Source organism: Lontra canadensis, unplaced genomic scaffold (assembly GCF_010015895.1).
Source record: "Lontra canadensis isolate GAN:19392208 unplaced genomic scaffold, GSC_riverotter_1.0 scaffold68, whole genome shotgun sequence".
Classification (NCBI taxonomy): Eukaryota; Metazoa; Chordata; class Mammalia; order Carnivora; family Mustelidae; genus Lontra; species Lontra canadensis.
Window position 1 is genome coordinate 7,950,944 of NW_022631062.1, and position 21,667 is coordinate 7,972,610.

The 21,667-nt window shown below is 42.1% G+C and overlaps 1 long non-coding RNA gene across 2 annotated transcripts in view; it reads left to right on the forward strand.

Annotated features, from left to right (window-relative positions):
- LOC116880819 overlaps nucleotides 1-21,667 on the forward strand; it is a 70,747-nt gene that overhangs the window by 27,133 nt on the left and 21,947 nt on the right. For both annotated transcript variants that reach the window (XR_004385288.1, XR_004385287.1), the window contains exons 2-3: nucleotides 4,417-4,584; nucleotides 8,693-8,779. This is a non-coding gene — a long non-coding RNA (uncharacterized LOC116880819). The remainder of the gene's footprint in view (nucleotides 1-4,416; nucleotides 4,585-8,692; nucleotides 8,780-21,667) is intronic.

The following is a 21,667-nucleotide window of genomic DNA, read 5'->3' on the forward strand; positions in this document are numbered from 1 at the left end:
GTTGGGAAAACCACTCCTCAACTCCTGCGTTCCTCCTTTACTCACACACTCAATACTTCCTGTCACCAAATGTATGGGGACCCCGCTCCCCCACTGAGCCATTCTTTGTGGCAGTAGGAGGTTGTCCTACAATTCAGTTCAATTTGACACTAACTGCAGTCAGTGCCTTTGCCACCGGTGAAGGGCTCAGTCCCATAAGACCGTCTCGACCGCAGATGTCAACTGCAAACAGTAGGTCCCCAGGTGACTCACAACTTTTCTCTAATCAGCTATAAATCAGAGGTTCCTACAACCCCCTCCTTGGGCTGCATCATTTGCTAGAACAGCTCACAGAACTCAGGGAAACATTTCCTTGATGTCTTCTAGTTAATCTTATAATAAAGGACAAGATAACTGATACAGATGGAGAGATACATAGGATGAGGTCTGCGAGGGTCCTGAAAGGGAGCTTCTGTCCTCCGGGGGTTGGGGGAGCCACCATCCCAGCCATGGGATATGGTCACCAACCCCAGAACCTCCCTGAACTCTGTCCCTTTCATATTTGATGGAGACTTCATCAGGTACCCATGACCAATCTTTAACTTGGTCTCCAGCCCTTTCATGTTTCCAGAGGATGGAGCGGGGCTGGAAGTTCCAAACTTCCAACTGTGACATGGTTTTCCTGGTGACCAGCCCCCATTTTGAAGCCATGTGGGAGCCCAGCAAGTGTTGACTCATTAGAACAAAAGACACTCCTATTACCCAGGAAATTCCAAGGGGTTTAGGAGCTCTTTTCGAGGAACCATGGCCAGAGACCAACTATTAGAACAAAGATGTTCTTAGTGCTGTTATCACTTAGGGAATTCCAAGGGTTTTAGGAACTCTGGGCCAGGAACCAGAGGCAGAGAGAGAGAACCATACCTTTTTTTCCCTAGTATTTCAGACATATGTGTACCTTCTCCATCACATGAGGCTAAGATTGTCTTGTACTTTCTTTCTTCTCTAACGTTGGCATGCAGACCCTTGTCTCTGGTAGAAAGTGCTCATCACTTTCTACCAAAGAGGCCAGGCTGTCTGATTTCCTAGCTATGTGAAGTTCATTTTTTCTTTTGTTTGTTTTTAAAGATTTTGTTTTTATTTGACAGACAGAGACAGCAATAGAGGGAAGAGAAGCACGGGGCGTGGGAGAGGGAGAAACTGGCTTCCCACTGAGCAGGGAGCCCGACACAGGGCTCGATCCCAGGATTCTGGGATCATGACCTGAGCTGAACGCAGACGCCCTTCAGCTCAGGTGCCCCTGAAGTTGATTTTTTCATGTTCCAGTTTTTTTACCCGTAAGGGAGTTATGAAGAGAGTCCCTCCATCTAGAGGTGTTTGCAAGACGAGTAAGTTCATGAAGCATGTAAAATACCTAAAAATAGAGGCACATCATAAAGCAGGCTTTTTATAGTATTTATCTTTGATCTTCCTTCCTCTTGCTCTGAAATGTTTTACAAGGGATGGCTACATGTGACCCTTAGACTCAACCCCAAATTCTCTTTATTGACCTATTTGACTTTACATAGCGAGCCTGGTGCCCCCCTCCCCAGCTTGACCCCATAGCACTGTGGGATTACCACCCTCCTGGTATACCAGTCGTCCTTCACTTTTGTGCTCCAACTAAGCATGTACCGACTCAGGGCATTGCCTGTGCCCCTTTTCCTACCTTCTCTCTTCCCACGTAATGTGGGTTACGCTCTCCTGTCTCCATATTTAACCCACTGGTGACGTCCTTCTTGGAGCTCCATCACATTGGAAGGCATTTTGTTTTTTGCCCACCTAGATGTATTTTAATGTTTTCCTGCCTTCCCTTAAACACGTGTGTTTCGGCGAGTTCGGCTCAGAGGAGGCGCTGGTTGGTGATTGTTGGAGAAGTGAGTAGTTGCCAGGCGCTCTGTGGGTTTTCACTGAATGAAGGAGAAAATAAAAGGTTGCTGTTGAGGACAAGCGTTAAGAAATGGGCCGTCTCCGTTTCTTCGAAAATGTCGCCGAGCCAGAGAGAGTATGAGAGGACATCTTTGATCCTTTATTTAATGTAGTTGTAGCGGCAAGTTTGTCTTCCCCCTAAGGGAACATCACTCTTCCTCAATTATCGAGCTTATAAACGAGCATGATTAACTGAAAATGTGTGGATTAGTCAATATACTTATGTGATTTATTTTTAGAAGGTTTTTATCTTTTTTTTTTTTTTTGCTAGTGTGCATGTTCCTAGACTTTTACAATTTTTCTTCTGTATTTTTTTTAAAAGACAGCATCAGAGAAAGGCTTCCGATTTCCCATTCTAGCCCATGCCTATAAAATTGAGAGTGATAAATTTTAGGGATGCTAAGGATTTTGGAGCTTAATTATTTTATGTCTTACACGAAAGCTATAAATTTGCGTGCTCTGCTGTTTGTGTCCACTCCTTACTGAATAGATGACTCAAGTACGTTTTAATTTCGTTGTAAAGGTTTGGGTCAAACCTAGCCATGTGGGGCAAGAAATGAATTCTTTGAGAATTCATCTGAATTTTGGGTTGATTCAGGAGGAGTAGAATTGTGTAACACTGTAATTGACAGTATATATTTTAAGTTACGCTTTTTACATTCTGAAGAGAAGTTTGTCTCTCCGTTGTTTTTCACTCGGCTTTGATAATGCTAAAAATTAAACAATTTGAACATTGTTTAAAGCTGGGAGCAAATCCAAGGCAGAAACAGATGTTTTATTAAATATGCATCTTTTCAAAAATGGATATAATTTGGAAGATTGTTCTGTTTGAGAGATGGGAGATAAAATTTGGGTTACATAAATTAGGTTACTTATGTTAATTTGAACATTTATATACACATCTAGAAATATCCAGGATGACCCCCCCGAAACCTAGACATACATTCTCTTCTTATGTCAGCATGCCTTTTATTTCTTTTCTTCTTATTCTTTTTTTTATTTTTTTATAGCTACCCAAGAAATCTCTCAAAATGAAAATTCCTCTCATCTTTCTTGCAGAAATTCGACAGGTCACTGTGACTCAAAAGAAAATTCAATAAAGGATGAATAGCCCTAGGATTTTTTTTTAAATGATTTTATTTATTTATTGGACAGACAGCGATCACAAGTAGGCAGAGAGGCAGGCAGAGAGAGGACAAGCAGGCTCCCCGCTGAGCAGAGAGCCTGATGCGGGGCTCGATTCCAGGACCCTGAGATCATGACCTGAGCTGAAGGCAGAGGCTTTAACCCACTGAGCCACCCAGGCACCCCTAGGATGTTTAAAACATTTTTTAGGAGAACCTGGGTGGCTTAATTGGTTAAGCATTTGCTTTTGGCTCAGGTCATGATTTCAAGATCCTGGGATCGAGTCCTGCATGGGGTTCCCTGCTCAGCGGGAAGCCTGCTTTTCCCTCTGCCCCTCTCCCTCTGTTCTGGCTCTCTCTCTCAAATTACATAAGCAAAAATCTTAAAAAAAAAAATTGTGGAGCATAAGAAATAACACAGAGGACTTAAGGAGAAGGAAAGGAAAAGTGAATTGGGGGGAATTGGGGGAGACAAACCATGAGAGCCTGTGGAGTCTGAGAAACAAACTGAGGGTTTTGGAGGGGAGGATTGGGTGAGCCTGGTGGTGGGTGTTAAGGAGGGCACAGATTGCATGGAGCACTGGGTGGGGTGCAAAAACAGTGAATCTTGGAACCCTAAGAAAAATAAAATAAAATGAAAAAAAATTTTTTTAAATAGCTCTGAAATATATTTAGGTTTTTCTTTTCTTTCTTTCTTTCCTTTTTTTTTTTTTTTAGATTTTATTTATTTATTTGACAGAGAGAGATTACAAGTAGACAGAGAGGCAGGCAGAGAGAGAGAGGAGGAAGCAGTCTCTCCGCTGAGCAGAGAGCCCGATGTGGGGCCTGATCCCAGGACGCTGAGATCATGACCTGAGCCAAAGGCAGAGGCTTTAACCCACTGAGCCACCCAGACACCCTGATATATGTTTAGGTTTTAAAAAAAGAGTTTCTCTTCTCCTGGTTTTGTACACGTGTGTGCAAGCCTGGTGCAGACATTCGTAACGGTGCTGCTGAGGTCTAGGGAGTCCCGAGCTGAGTCATAGTGTGGACCTCTTGAGGACCCCATGGGCTCTGGTGCAGCTGCCTGCTCGTGCTTTCTGTAGGCTCTACTCTGATAAATATGGCCCTTCTCACCCTTCTCTCTTTAGACCCTCTCCTCTGCAGCTCCTAAGACTTTCCTAGGGTGCTCACCTGCACCTGGCCTGGTACTTTCTATTCTTTTATCAGTGGAGTTCTAGACAATGTTTATTACAAGTTACTTAGGTACGAAGGGATACAGTCGTTATCAGTGCCCTCTTGGAAAGCCAGAGGCCCACGAATGCCATCTTTTAGGAAGGCATTTATATCTTTCTCTCTTGTATTCTAGGTATCCCCTTGACCTACTACCCAGGGTGAATGGGAATGGCTATGAACGTCTTCACGAAGCCCCGTGTCTTCAGTTGTAAAGATGAAAGCGTATGGAGAGGTTTCCTTGAAGCATTGTCTTAGTGTGGAGCTCGTCATTCTCCATTCCACGCCTCCTGTTCCTCAAAAGGTCTGTATGCTTTGACGAAGGTATCGTCTACCGGCTAAGATTCTGTTGAAATGAAATGATAATGTTATGGCAACATTTGCTAATATATTAATGAGCTATAATATTGTTAATATATTAGTGACTCATAAATATTGCTTTAATTAGGGCTCAGTTGCTAGGCTATGCGACTCTCAATCCTGGGGTTGTAGGTTCAAGTCCTATGTTCGGTGCAGACATGACTAAAAAAAACCAAAAAAATGAAAAAACCCACAAAACTTTAAAAAAAAGGATTCTTTTCTATATCAATGAATAAATATTAAGTACAGAGTAAGTCATTACAAATGTAAGTACGTGATAGGGTATAGTTTCTGTGTCAAACCTTGGATTATAAAGTGTAATGTGACTTCCAAAATAATCAGCAATTCGTAGTCATGTTTCTCTGTCTTTTAAGGCCTTAGATATAGGCCATGCAGTCCAAATGTAATAGTAAAATCAAGAAGTATTTTTTTTCATAGTCAATTATTGCATCCCCAAAACATATTTTATTAATACGTTTTCCCCAAATATTACAGGTTTTTTAAAATTAGCATATAATGTATTATTAGCCCCAGAGTACAGGTCTGTGAATCGTCAGGTTTACACACTTCACAGCAATCACCATAGCACATACCCTCTCCAATGTCCATAACCCAGCCGTCCTATCCCTACCCCCTCACTCCCAGCAACCCTCAGTGTGTTTTGTGAGATTAAGTCTCTTATGGTTTGTCTCCCTCCCCAGCTCCATCTTGTTTCATATTTCTCTCCCTACCTGTCGTGACCCCCTGCCCTGCCTCTCAAATTCCTCATATCCAGAGAGATCATATGGTAGTTCTCTTTCTCTTATTGACTTATTTCGCTCAGCATAATACCCTCTAGTTCCAACCATGTCTTTGCAAATGTCAAAATTTCATTTCATTTTTGATGGCTGCATAGTATTCTAATATATATATATATATCTCCATCCCACATCTTCTTAATCCATTCATCTGTGGATGGACATCTAGGTTCTTTCCATAGTTTGGCTATAGTGGATGTTGCTGCTGTAAACATTGGGGTACACATTTCCCTTCAGATCACTACATTTGTATCTTTAGGGTAAATACCCAATAGTCAATTGCTGGGTCGTAGGGTAGCTCTATTTTCAATTTTTTGAGGAACCTCTCTGATGTTTTCCAGAGTGTCTGCACCAGCTTGCATTCCTACCAACAGTGTAGGAGGGTTCACCTTTCTCTGCATCCTCACCAACACCAAGAAGTATTTTTATCTTAAAAAAAGTAGTATTTTAATCTAGAGAGTTTATTCTTTAACCTTCTTTAACATTTGACACATGACTATATCTTATAATATAGCTTCAAATACACAAAGTAAGGCTACCCACAACATGTCCCATGGTGAATCATGAAGCCAAAAACACATGAGAAAAATGGCGTATTTGCATGGGGGCATGTTGGTGATTTGTATCCTTCCTTGATTTTCAATGGTTAGTCCCAAAGTGGCAGTAACTTGGATGGATATCCTAATGGGCCCATCTCTGTGTCAGACTCCTCAGTGTTGGGCAGTTTCTCACACAAAAACCAGTTTGGGAGAATGCTACGTTGTGAGTTCACACCTAAAGGGTTATCCTTGATGAAGAAACTAAAAATATTTGGAATGTATTTAGCCTTGAACAACAGGAGACATAATACAATAAGATTGGGGGTGGGTAGGCTCCATTAAGAGAGGTGGGGGAGATGATGGGACTGGGGAAGCAGGACACGTAGAAGCATTCCTGATGTAGGGTGTACCTGCTTCGAATACCAGTTGGTATTATGGTATACAGATGAACAGAGTTCCTTCCAGAGACTTCCGCTCAACTAGATGACCATGGGATGGGACTATTGATTTTGTTCTATCAGATTTTAGTAATATCAGATTTTATTTTATTTTATTTTATTTTATTTTATTATTATTATTATTTTTAAAGATTTTATTTATTTACTTGACAGACAGAGATCCCAAGTAGACAGAGAGGCAGGCAGAGAGAGAGGAGGAAGCAGGCTCCCTGCTGAGCAGAGAGCCCGATGTGGGGCTCGATCCCAGGACCCCAGGACCATGACCTGAGCCAAAGGCAGAGGCTTCAACCCACTGAGCCACCCAGGTGCCCCAATAATATCAGATTTTAAAATAAAACACATGTTGATATGACTAATCATTCCATCCTACTTGCATACCTTAAAAAAAAATAACAAACAAAATAAGGCAAGAAACCAACAAAAACTCAACCTTAAGATAATAATTAAGGACCATTTCTCTCACCCCATCACAAGAAAGAAAAAATTTGACCAGTCAGACATAATTCATACTAATGTTTCTAGAACTTTCCTGAACCACATATATAGTTAACTTTGTAGTTGTGTATTTAATATTTGTTTATGGGTGGGAGCCAAGAGTTACCTGTGATCAGGTGAAATAGAAATAGGGCCAGTTTTCAACTATTAATGATACAGTGTGGGGATAGCTGGTATTCAGTGAGCGTCTACTGCCTACATCACTCATGCACTATGAGTTTGTCATTGCTGTGGATATCAAATAGCCCATTTTGTGGGTGAAAACCATCCCAGCTGTAGATTCCCACAGTGTGGGGGCTGAGGATGTGGGACAGAAAAGATGTTCATTGTCCCACCTGAGCCTGGGTAGCAGAGTACCTCGTGTGAGTCTATCCCTCCGTTTGCATCTCTGTGCTCTTGGGCTCATTGCCTAATATCCTTCTGGTTCCCCCTTTTCAGCTCATGGTGATAATACTCTTCCCTACCTTCTATGCTTCTTGAGAAGATGATGTGTGAAATGTTGACCCACTACGTACATGTTCGCTATGATCGTTCATTTAGTGATGAGGCAGCTCGATTTGGTCAAGTGTGTGGTCGTGGACTTACAGGGAAACTCAGCTCTGCCTCCCTCTGCCACAAAGCCTATGAGCCACGTGACTTAGCGTGTGAACACTGGTTTTCCAACTATAAAAAAGGTGTTCTGATAGCCACCCAGCACGGTTATAGAAGGGTCAGCGATGGTGAATGCCATTGTGATTGTTGTGACGTACGAATTCATTTTCAAAAATATATTTAATCAACACTGTTCCTGAAACACCTAGTAATAAGTAATTGTGCTAGTTGTTATGAGTAATCAAAGCATCCTTAAAATAGGACCCTGCCTTCCAACAGTTTAATAATGTGCTAGCTCGTTAGCTTTGAAACCCAAAGACCTCATCTACTTGGTCCTAAGACTCCTCAAGCATTGAGGTAGCGTGAGAAGTGCATTAAATGAGGTAGTCTCTCTTTCCGCTCCCTCTCCTTCCTAGCGCTCTGAAATGGTGTCCGTGGCAAGCTGGTATTCTGTCAAATAGCTCACAAGGACCCACTTGCCTTGTTGTGATCGTCACTTGTAAGTAGAAGGGGCAGCGTCGTGTGAGAGTCACCCTCTAGACAGAAGATTCCATGTTGAGATGACAAGAAGAATGCTCGACGATCCTGGGATGATTACTGCTGCAGGGAAAGCGAGTTTTCTCACAGTGCAGCCAGGAAAGAGCCCAGTGTTACGTCTTCCCATCCTGACCCATTGCTGTAGGGGAAAGAACGATGTCTACAGACTCAGGCTTACTTCTTCCAAATAAACGATTTCTAGAACACAGATGGGCTCTCTTGGCCAATTGCGTTTCGCAAGGATTTAAAACTCTTAAATAAGCTAGATTGCACGTAGACATGCGCTAAATTGATTGTCATCATCAAGAAACGTGGAACAGAGCTGGAATGAATGCAGAGGAGACTGGAATTCTTAATCTGTCTCCATTGATTGTAAAAATCGTCATGTCACGTGATGACCAGCATGGCGGGTTGTGGCTTCTACAGTTAGCCACCCCTGTGCAGGTATCCTGTCACAATGAGCACCTAGACCAAGGAAGACCCCAGTTAAGAATCCCTTTCTGCCATTACCAGCTGGTTCCCATAACAACCCATAAGAAAGGTTATGTGAGCAATAGAACATTGGCTTCGAAGTGGGCTCACCAATCTCTTTTATTGAGTGCACCAATGTCTCCTTGTCGTTTTTATCTTAATAGGAACGGATGTGTTGAGATGGAAAAGACGGCAACTATATGTCCATGGAGGCATTTTTAAAGGTATCTTCTCAGAAGGACAATGTAATGGTGAGTATCAAAAGTGATCGTTGACTTCTGCCTACTTACATTATTGAGGCATTTGTAGCCTGGGTAAACCAAATGTAGCAATGCTTTCTGACTACTTTTGTAGTAAAAATAGTTTTCTTTCTCACAATCTATTGGAAATGATCCAAAGTGCAAAGCGGTGATTTGAAGCTCGTTTGGAGTGCATTAAGGGCATGCATTGGAAATTGAGGATTTTGTAATAATTGCTTGTTCCTTCAAATAGCTACAAGGCTGACTATATCTTATTAATTAAGTGTATGCAAATGAGAGGCTCAGCTTTCTGATCACCTGTATAAACCATTCCAAAATTGACCCTCAAGCCCATGGGACACTGAACACCCACTCTCTTCTAGAGAGAGCATCCCAAGCTATGAGGGCATTTGAATGGCAGTGGCCCCTTGAGAAGGGGATCCACAATGTCAGAGGTGTGGTTCTAATGCAGGCCACGGGCCCACTGAGACCATGGGATCTTTCTCTCTATCTGGAGAACAGGAATAGAGCAGATCCCAAGGAAGGGAACATGGGTAGAATACTTTTGTGATCTCTGGTTCTGAGCACTTGTTCATGGAATCATTGCACACTTTGAAATCTGGACCTGTCCCTTCCCATGCTTAGATATGAGAAAGGATGTGTTTTAATATGTTTCAGGTGAATGGTTAGATCTTTTCATGGCTCAGCTGTCAATTCAAGCCCTGCTGAGAAAGTATTTATGATTATATCATTCATATATCCATTATATACCATTTTTCTCATCCATCTGTGTACCAAGCTTCCAAACATTTTCCACCATTGAGACCACAATCGGCTTTCATCTTCCTTAGACATGACCACGAAATTTCATATCTTTCCTATGTCGGTAACAAACTTCTGTAGGATTTCTGAATTCTACAAGATTGTCAAGGTCGTGTTTTTTATATGAAACCCTTGTTTCCAAGAAACTGGATCTCCAAACTCCTCCCCCATTTCCTGCTATAAGAAAAAGTGCTGTTTTTTTTTTTTCAAAGATTATTTTTAATTAACAAAGACTCACGCTGTCCCCTTTTTGTTATCAACATGCAAATTTGGAAGATGATTATAGATGGGAAAATGATTTCTATTTTGAGCTTGTGTAGGTTATTTTACCAAAGACATTCAACATACAGAGACATTTCTCATCAGTACATACACCTAAATCATCATTAACAGCACATTATGTAAATTCCTTTGTCTTATGAATTGTGCAGCTTTCTTAAAAAAAAAAAAAAGCCTCCCCCTTTTATTTTTTTTTTAATTTCCCCCTGCCTGTTTTTATTTCCATTTTTCAGTCTGGAGGAATATTGCTATTTCAGGGCGGCATGAAGTCTTGGAATGCTTTGTCTTCCTTCTCACACTGTCCCATGTTGGAATGGCAGCCCGATGCGGCTTGGTCATAATTGTTCTGGTAGCCGCTGTGCTAGGAGCACTCTGCTTAATACAATCAGGCTGTCCCGCTTCCAAGGAGAAGCCGTGGTAATAGGTCTGGCATCACGCTCTGAGCTGTGGACCGGTCACAGCTCATAATGTGACAGCTCACGTAATGAAACCCAGAGGGAACATTATATAAATTGCACCATCGGGAGAGCAGAATGAGGACTTCTGTATCTTGAAAGGCCTTTTGGGTTTTGGCCATGGGCACTTGGGCTCAATCTGCATTTGAAAGCACCAGGAGTTATCGACCTGTGTGTGTGTGTGTGTGCGCACGTGTAAGTGCCCATCTGAATCAGGGTGTGCTTGGTGGTTCTTACACTTTGGGATGACCTTGATGAGGGCTGATTCCAAATTGGAGCCCGTCTGAATCAGGGTGTACTTGGCGCTCACACTTGATGAGGGGTGATCCCCGCCTGGAACTTCCTGTGTTATATCCTGACAATGGCACGGCTAGATGCAAAACTTATGATGGAGTTTTCCTGCTCAGGCATTCCCAACATGTGTCCATGAGAAGTGAGAGCTCTGTGGGTCTTCGTTTGCAGTCACTGTCATTCACAAGGGGGGCTGACAGGTGCATGGGACGACGATGCCTTGATCTAGGTCTGCTGCTAAGTAGCTCCTTCTTGATGACCAGGCTGCTGAGAGATGTAGAGAACAGAGAGACAGGCATCCATTCCCCTTTCACCGGGGGGCATCTGTGATTATAAATGATACAAACGAGCTTCCTAGGAAAAACATTCAGGAAGCCTCTCTGGTACTTGAAAATTTCAACATTTGCCCCTTGAATCATTTTCTATGCAATGTTGCCTGAGCATTGTCTGCTTTGGTAACATCTGTGAAAGGAGACTCTTTGCAGTGGATTTTCATAGGTGTCTGGGATGGCTTTCGAAATTCCTCGATTTTATTCCCAAGATGGCTTATTAGTTCGGTTCAAAACTGATGATGACCAAGGGAAATTCCTTCCATCCTGTCCTGGAGTCCTAATTTTCATTTTTAAGTGAAGGGATGCAGAGAGATGCCAGGGTGCCTCAGTGGATTAAGCATCTGCTTTCGGCTCAGGTCACGATCGTGGGATCCTGGGATCAAGCCCTTCATTGGGCTCCTTGCTCAGTGGGGAGCCTGCTTCCTCCTCTGCTGCTCCCCCTGCTCGTGCTCTCTCTCTGACAAATAAATAAAAATCTTAAACAAAAAAAAAAAAAAAGAGATGCAGAGATGAACCATGAATAGGGATTTCAGGATTATATGGAACTGAATTTATGAGTACATCACAAATCCTTATGATGAGGACTAGTGTAGGGGCTAAGAATAAATTTGAATGTTGAGATAGTTTGTTTATACTCTAGTTCTGAGCTCATTATGCCAGTAGATCTTCTATTAAACGTTTTGTGATTCAGATGGACACAGAGGAGTTCTGTCAGTCCATTTGGTAAAGGGACTGGTATATAGATTTAAATATAATGATATAAAACTTACATAAATATAATGTAAATATAATATATGCAATGTTATATGACTATGTCATATAAATATGTGATATGTAAAATATAATATCTAATACATGAGATAAATATAAATACTTTGGTTTTGGTTCTCCTTGATCCTTTTCCTTTGAACTACTTTCCAAACCCATAATGTTTCCTTTGCACCAACACAGTACTTGTTGCTTTCTCCCCCAATTTAATGCTGCTTTTCTGCCGAAATATATAGTTCAGAGTAGAATAAAGGGGCAATTGTATCTAGTTACGTAGATTCTTTTACACTATTTATGAGTTATTTATGCCCAAGTTAATTTTGTTCTTCTCTGGAGGACATCAATAAACTCAACTTTTGAGTAAATGACCTTGAAACATATGCAGGCACAAGGTGAGTCAGCTATAACTTGTGGGCAAGTCACCTGTTTCTATAAATTTCTATTGGAACCCAGTCCACACCGTGACATTTATTTATTTATTGTCTGTGGCTCTTGTACACCTGCTGGGCCCAAATCCAATGACTGTCCCAGAGCACAGGGCCGGGAAAGCCAAACATATTTCTTCTTTGACTGTATACCATGAGTTTCCCCATCCATGCCTGAGGACATGGCATGATTCTTTGGAGGGCGTCAGGGCCATTCGTGAAGAACATCTTGGATTCACAAATCAGTCATGAATATTAATATAAATTATGCATTCATGTAGAATATATGCATGTACACACATGTGCATGATACGTGTGTGCACAGATGACACGTGTATTGTGTGTACACACATAAATAAGATGTATGTGCATATATGTTTTCACATGGAGAACATCTTGGATTTACAAATCAATCATGAATATTAATATAAAATAAATTATGTATTCATATATAACACATGCATATATACATATGTATGATCCATGTGTGTGGACAGAAGACATGTGTATTATGTGTGTACACACATAAATAAGATATATGTGCATATATGTTTTCACATGGAGAACACCTTGGATTTACAAATCAATCATGAATATTAATAGAAAATAAATTATGCATACACATACAACACATGCATGTACACATACACACATGTATGATACATGTGTACACACATATGTATTATGCATGTACATACATATACATAAGATATATGTGCATACATGTTTTCACATGGAGAACATCTTGGTCTCACAAATCAGTCATGAATATTAATATGAAATAAATTATATGTGCATCTACACTATATACATGTACACACATGATACATGCATGTGCACAAATGATACACAGATTATGTGTGTACACATAAATAAGGTATGTACATGCCTGTTTTCACATGGAGAACATCTTGGATTCACAAATCAGTCATGAATATTAATATAAATTATACATGCATCTATGATGCATACATGTACACACATGCATATGATATATGCATGTGTACAGATGATACATGCATTATGCATGTACACACAATAAGGCATGCATGCATACATGTTTTCACATGGAGAACATCTTGCATTCACAAATCAGTCATGAACATTAACATAAAATAAATTATGCATGTACATATAACACACGCACACACCTACATGTGCACATGATACACATGTGCACACGAGGCATGTACTAGGCATGTACGCACATATACACAAACTACATGTGTGTGCATGCATGTTTTCACATTGCGAATTCCATTAATGCCTCCTCTACACTCTTTTAGACATTGAGATGGTGTTCGTAACCTGCAACATGGTAGGCATGCATGAGTGGGGTCTAGGAGCACTCGGGAATCTCACCTGTGACGTCTCCACGCACCAAGGAGAGATTTGACGACCATCCACACAACATGTGTGATGCCGCAGACACACACCTGTTAGCATGCCTCGTCTTCAACTGTTGTAGCGATAATTCTGACGGCTACATCTGTTAGGACTCAGGCTCCTAATTAAGGACCGGTGTGGCCATGCCCCCGTCCACTTGTTTTGTCATCTTGAAGAAAGACCACTTGATTCAGTGCACGCAATTATCGTCACTTCATTCTGCTTCACTAAACTTTTGAGCAAAGGGCATTGGGTAAAATTAAAGCCAAGGAGTTCATTGATTCCATTTTTGGTGTGTTTGAGAATTTGAGAGCAAGAAAATTCTGACTCAGCATGCTTCCTTGAAGTGGGTAATTAATATCCATAGGGAATGGGGCTGTTTTGTTTTTCTCTGGCAGGTTGTTGGATGTTCTACTTGGCATGCTGTGGTAGTAAATATTAACAAACTATATTTCACTTGTATATGATTTAGGATCTTTTGCTTAAGCATGTTCCTTTACATGCCCTACTTCTTCCCCTTTTTATAGTGACTGCCGAAACAGGAGTGTCTGTGGAATCCCTCAAGATGAATTTATTTAACCATGACGTGGGATGATGGGGAAAGACAACATTTAGGACTTCAGTGGGGCAGAACATAACTTAACACACGCAAGCATGGTTAATACATTGGACAGCAGCAGTGTTCCTTATCCCCTTACAAGAAACTTCACAGAGTCCTTTATATGCAGTTGGCAGTGGACGTAGAAAATGTTCCCTCTTCCCTGTACCGAGCACAATGCATGGTGCATAGGAGATTCTCAGGAAGGCCTGGGGTAATGCAGGTCAGCACGCTCAAACCCGTAGTTTTGAAGTGGGGTGAGGCCCAGTCCTGGCTAAGTAGACCACGTAAGCAAGGGACTGGACTATCCTTTTACCTCCTCCTGTCCATTCAGCTGAGAAGGGGAGAGAATGAGCCTGCAGGAAGCCAATGTCATCCGACTCTGGGAAGGTATCTTTCTGTGCCTAAAGCTTCCCTACACAGTGGTCCAGAGCTGACCAGCCTCTGAGAGGATGAAACTTTTTTCTATTACACAGAAAATTCTTCTGCATGTCTTTCTTAATGTGATGACATCATTGCAGAACATATGTTTTAGTAAGGGGGATTCTGACCACCCGTTAGGATGTCTGTGCTGGGGAGGGTTTCCCACACTGTAACGCTGGTCTCTGTCAGCAGCTGAGTGTCCTACAGTTCTACCTGGAGACAGGGTTGGATCCCACAGGGTAAGGGCTCAGTCCTGCAAGACTGCCCACCTTACACATCACACACCAATGGCAAGTTCACACTGTTACTTGTGCTTCTGACCCACAAGCTGTATAGATCAGAGGTTCCAACGATGCCCTCCTTGAGTTCCATTAATTTACTAAAGCAGCTGATTCACAGAGCTCAAAAAGAAACATGTTACTCTCTCCATTATAGGTTTATTGTTAAGGGCTACAACTCAGGAGTAGCCCAGTAACATATAGACAAATGGTATGGCATGTTCATAGTCTCTCCAGGTCTTCCTTTCTCCCCAAGCCCTCCCCATCTTCACCAACCTGTAAGCTCTATGAACCTCATCCTTTTGGGTTTTTATGGAGGCTTCTTCATTACACAGACATGATTGATTAAATCATTGGGGCTGGTGACCGATCCAACCTCCAGCTCTTCTCCCCTCCCTGGGGTTCGAGGTAGGTAGGTCAGAGCCAGGACAGAAAGTTCCACTTCTAATCAATCACACAGGTGTCTCTGCTAGCTACCAGCTCCCCTTCCTAGATACTTGCCAAAAATCGCCTCATAACGTAACCAAAACACCTTCATTGCTCTCACCACTTAGTATATTCCCAGGGTTTTAGGAGCTCTGCGCTAAGAAAGATGATCAAATAAATTTTTCTTACTATAAATCCCAGTATCACACTCAGGAAGCCAGGCATTTTATTTTTATCCACAGATGAATGAGTATTATTTTCTTCCTTGAATTTTGCAAACCTGGAATAAGAAGAAAGAAAATAAATATGGTGTCTTAGGCCATTTGTCTATAGGTAACAGGCACTTGGAGGCAAAACAGTGGTTCCTCCCTCCCCCAATTCTTGCTCTAGTCTCATATATATACACAGAAGAATATAAATTATTTAGCATTGACTTATCTGTAATTAAGTCTTCTAAATGGACTAGTATTTTAGCCGCTATATTTTCTTCTCAATTACTTAGAAAATTCAAGCCTTCCTTGGGGAACGCTTGGTTTTCACTTGTGCTTTTAATGGTAATTGATTGGCTTGTTCAAATGATGCTGTTCTGGGAAGAAGGTTAACAAATAAAATCTGGCAAGGTGACAAGGGAAGGACATCGGGTGAATGAAGAGTATTCTGAGTCCAAGATAGGTGACCTCACGAATTTCTTACCTTTCCAGAGTTACCGATTCATGAGGGAGGTGAAGTTTACAATGGGACAGGGGCTGGCCACAGAGTCATCGTTTCAGAGTAGGTGTTCCTTTGGTCTGTCACTGGTAGGATTTACACGTCAAAGCCTTTTCTAATCATGACTTCATTAGAAATCTCCACTAATTTAATATCTCAAGTGGTCTCCTGTTGAGTGTGGAACACAACCTGGGGCTCAGTCTCATAACCTTGAGATCATGACCTGAACGGAGACCAAGGGTCAGACACCCCATGGGCTGCAGCCCCCAGGTGCCATTAATTTAATTGTTTTGATAAGATATCATACGTTGCACGTTAAAAATATTTAAACCCAGTACTTGCTCAAAAATTAATGAATGAGGGCAACTGCAGCTGACAGTGCATGACTATCCTTTATCATTTTATGTTTGGAAACATCAGATTATCTTGACAACGTGTCCCGGTACCGATCCCGTTTCACCACCACCAACATTGAAAAAGCATTCCCATTTCTGTGGTTTTAAGTCTTAGAACCAGTCTTGGAAATGATGTGACATCAACCATAGCTAACATTTTTTAAAAGGAACAAAATATTATTGAGTTGGGATTCCAGTATAGCTGACCAGAATAAGAGTGTATTTAAGGAGGAAGTCTGTTTAAGTCAATTTCATCGAACGTGTGTGGTGGTGTTTGAAGGCGTTCTCAACAGTGCTGCCATCTTGTTTTTGTGACTCTGAAAATCCTTGGTTTGATCTATTTTAAAGAGTCATTGGAACAATCCTTTTTTTTTTTTTCCCTAAAGAACTTACCAAATAATTTGACCATTCAGGGCTGAGAAAACAAACACCAGCTCTAATGGTGCACGTGTCCTCACCAATGCTCTGTGCTAGATGCTCGACGATCTCTCTTCTTCGTTTCTTATGTGCCCTGTATTTGGAAATGCAGTGACATTCTTGCACATCCAAAAGGCACCATTCTGCTGTTCTGTACCTTTGCCCACTCTGTGTTTCTTAAAAAACGAGTGATCATTACGTTTCTCTGTTGCTACTCTTCCTCCCAGGCATGAGGTTCTCATGGCTGCTGTAACAGATGATCACAACCTTAACGGTCTGCACAGCACATGTGAATGAATATAGCTCTGGATGTCAGTTGTTGGGAGCAAATACCCAAGTGTCCCCCTGGGCTGGTGCCTCCTGCAAGTGCTAGGGGAGGACATGTTTTCTTGCATTTTTGCACATCAAGGGGTGGCCACCCTTCCTTGCCTTGTGGCTCCACATTCCTTTTCACCTCTCTACTTACTGGTCACATCGAGTCTCATCTTCTTCTCTGATGCCCTGCTGCCTTCTTCTAGTAAGGAACTTGTAATTCCTCTGGGCTCACCCAGATCATCCAGCACCATTTCTCCCATCTCACGGTCCTATATTTAATCACATAGGCAAAACCCTTGTGAAGTCCTTTGCTGTGGAAGGTTATATACAGTTGACTCTCGAACAATATGTGTCCTAACTTCCCAGGTTCACTGATACATACAATTTTTTTAAAGAAGTTTTTATTTATTTGACAGAGAGAGAGAGAGAGAGAGTACAAGCAGGGGGGAGTGGAAAGCAGAGGGGGAGGGAGAAGCAGACTCTCCACTGAGCAGAGAGCCTGATGCAGGGCTTGATCCCAGGATCCCAAAATCATGACCTGAGCTGAAGGTAGATGATTAACCAACTGAACCACCAAGGCACCCTGAATTTCTTTTTATCAATATAGCCTTGTAAATGTATTTTCTCTTCCTTGTGATTTTCTTAAGAACGTTTTCTTTTCTCTAGCTTACTTTGTTGTACAAATATAGTACATAATACATAGAATGTACAAAATATGTGTAAACTGACTTTATGTTTTTGGTAAGGCTTGCAGTCAACAGTTGGCTAGAAGTAGGTATGTTTTCGGGGAGTCAGAAGTTAGATGTGGATTTCCAATTGCAGAGGGGTCAGTGCCCCATTGTTCTAGGATCAAGGGTTCTGGGGGATTTGGATATGCATGACTTTGGGGATGTGCACTCTTTAGTCTACCATGTATAGTTGGCCATGATCTTGGGAGTGCCTGGAGATGAATCTCAACTGTCCTCATCAATGACCTCCAGGACATCCATCTCCTTCCTTGGGATGCTCTTTTCATGTGTGATGAGCTCTTGTTTCTCCTTCTCCTTCCTGAGGCTGTTTCTCAGTCTTTCTGTAAGAACCCTCCTGACTTCTCCTTCACTGAAGTTTAGTTTAGCTCTCGCTCACAAGTATATGCACTTAGCATGCTCCTTCCTTCTTTGCTGTCCCCTTCTGGAGTCCTACCCTCTGTACTTGAGGATGGGTGTGTCTGGAAGACACCTCGCCTTGTGTGAACAAAGACTGGGGGCTACTGGGATGGCCTTTGGTGACTTGGGCAAGGTCCCCATTGAACCCCATTTCTCAATCCTTCCACATGCTCTGTCCTGGGCAGCTTGAACCATTCAGAACCTTCTAGAATCAGCAATGTTGACTCAGACCCTCATGTGTTGTGATGTACTAGCTGACCTTTCTTCCTGTATCTGAGTTTCTGAAAAAATCCTGTTCCATCTAATGTCATGATGTCACCTGAATGTCATTTCCCAGGGAAGCCTTTCTCCTCCATGATGATCATTTATTGAAGAGGGCATCTTTGTTAACCTGCATTCTCCTCCCTATTTGCTTAAGTGTCTGACTTCTCAATGAGCCTGAAAAATCCCTCAAATATAGGAAATATTTTCTATTTTTTAAGATTTTATTTATTTATTTGTCAGAGAGAGAGAGAGCACATAGGCAGGCAGAGGGGCAGCAGAGGCAGAGGGAGAAGCAGGCTCCCTGTTGAGCAAGGAGCCTGATGTGGGACTTGATTCCAGGACACTGGGATCATGACCTGAGCTGAAGGCAGCTGCTTAACCAACTGAGCCACCCAGGCGTTGCAGGAAATATTTTCTATTATGGTAACCGCCACCCCATCTGACACAATGCCCCTACACAGTCCAAAGTGAATTACTGAATTAATTGAATTACTACTTAATTATTGAATTTATTGAATTAATAACACAAGAACGACGAAGTCAGTCCTTGGTGACAGTGTCATGACTTTGTCCATCTCTCATATTCATTCCATAGCATGTGCGTCTCTCTGTGAGGTATATTATAATGGATTACGAAAGAAGTCATTGAATTTGAGGGTGTTCTTTGTTACTGTCTGCTAGAATTTGTTCACATGCATGTAGAGTGATCAAAAGAGGGCCAAGTTTCCTAATGACCATACCCTATCCTAATGTTTCTGGGCAGCCGTGGATGCAGCTATGAAGATGAGAATGAAGTTCTCCCCGAAGCACAGAGACTTATCATGACTGTCACTTGGAGGGAGACAGGCACAATATTGGAGCCTCCTAATGCAATAGTGTTTTCCCTAGAAATGCTTTACCTTCACTTGACTTAAAGAAAAATGTAGGCCAGGGTAGTGGAAATGAACCGATAACCTTGTGCCGTTGCATAGGGCTCTGCTCCAGGGGAGATCCTGAAGAATAAAGCTCTCAGAATTACATCAAGAAATCAAAGTGAAGATTGAAAAAAATAATGCTGTCAGCAGTTTAGACTTTGTGAAGGTTGTGGGGAGAACGCTTATCTGGAGTTTACAGTAACTCTGATCTCTCTTCGTTTTTGTTGTTTTGTTTTTATTTTTTCAGGAAAATCATAGTCAAAGATTGTTTTCTTCTTAACAGTTTCTGCTGCTACTTTCTATTTAGAAACATAAACAAATGCATGTAGCATTCATTATCTATGATAAGCGGACATATCCAGCATTCCACTGCAAGCCTGTCATTATGGTTTAGTGTAGCACTCACTCACATGCATATGTACTTAGCATTTTTGTTCTTCGTAGGTTTCTTGTCTTAGAGTCTTTTCAAATTGAACCTGGTTCCTAAAGATACACATCCATTGTTCAAACACAAAATGAGGTGAATTTTTAGTGACAGCACATTCATCTATTTTAGTCATGTCTCGTAAGCTCTGAAAAGGTGGACACTTGTCTTCAGTGTGATAACAGGGAGTCATAAGGGGATGTCTCTAGGAAGACAGAAAGGGACCTCAGTCACAGCCTTGTAAGCTGAGAAGAAGCCACCTACTTCTCCCCCTTGTTTTTGCACTTGGCTTCAGCTGGATCTTTGATGGTGTCCCTGTGATGTGCACTTGCCTTTTGGTCCTGAGGGAGAAGCACCTGCTCTCTCCACCTGCTTGACCTGAGAGGTTAGGATTCAGATGGCGAGTAGTGAGTACAGAGAAGGCTGAGCTCAGAGAGAGCCATCTGAGCAGATGAAGTTCATGTGAACCAACACTGATCAGATGAGGTTGGTGTGAACCTGACCCTGAATAGATGAGGGTGTGAACCAACACTGAACAGATGAGGAGGGTGTGAGCCCAACACTGAGCAGGTGAGGAGGGTGTGAGCCCAGCACTGAGAAGAGGAAGAGGGTGAGAACCTGACACTGAGCAGATGAGGAGGGTGTGAACTCAACACTGAGCAGGTGAGGAGTTGTGAACCCAACACTGAGGAGATGACGTATTGTGAACCTGACACTGAGCAGATGAGGAGGTGTGAACCCAACATTGAGCAGATGAGGGTGGTGTGAACCCGACACTGAAGAGATGAGGAGGGTATAAAACAACACTGAGCAGATAAGGGTGGTGTGAACCCAACACTGAACAGATGAGGAAGGTGTGAACCAACACTGAGCAGAGGAGGAGGGTGAGAACCCAATACTGAGCAGATGAGAGGGTGTGAACCTGACACTGAGCAGATGAGGTTGGTGTGAACCCGACACTGAGCAGATGAGGAGGGTGTGAACCCAGCACTGAGCAGATGAGGAGGTATGAACCCAACACTGAGGAGATGAGGAGTTGTGAACACAACTCTGAGGAGATGCAGCATTGTGAACCCAACACGGAGGAGATGAGGTGTTGTGAACCCGACACTTAGGAGATGAAGTTCATGTGAATCTGACACTTAGCAGATGAGGAGGGTGTGAATCAACACGAGCAGATGAGGAGGCTGTGAACCCCACATAGAGGAGATGAGGAGGGTGTGATCTGACACTGAGCAGATGAGGGCAATGGCATCAGTGAGCAACCACCCAGTGACCAGACAAGGTACCCCACATGCACACTGGGAAATTATAATATCTGGGTTTGTTGTCTCTTAGCTATGCCATAAAAATCACATAAATAACAGGACTCAAAATTTTAACCTACTCTATTTTTTAATGACTTCTACAAAGCCCTTGACACTCATGGGAGGTGGTTTACATGTAGGATGGCGTGATCTTGTCTTTGGGATGATATTACCGGAAACCCCCTTCTCCTGAGTATATTAATGTTTTATAGTTTTTGTCAACAAAATATGCCTTATTTTCCTTTCCAAGCCATCCTCAGCATTTTGGTGGTTTTTTTTTTTTTTTTTTTAGGTATTAAGGTGTAGGAGCTTTCTTGGCTCAGGCCTTCAAAAGCTTGACTTGATGCTGTCTCATTGCCAGTCCCATGGAATGTAGCGTTCCTGGGTTTTACCTGAGTTACATGAACTGTGTTAGCGTTCTCACACAAGTGACAAGATCAATGGATACTTAGCATTTCTGTATTTTACTCATTTTTAGGAGAAGTCCATGAGGGAGATGTGTTTCTCTTGCTCATGCATGATCTTGAA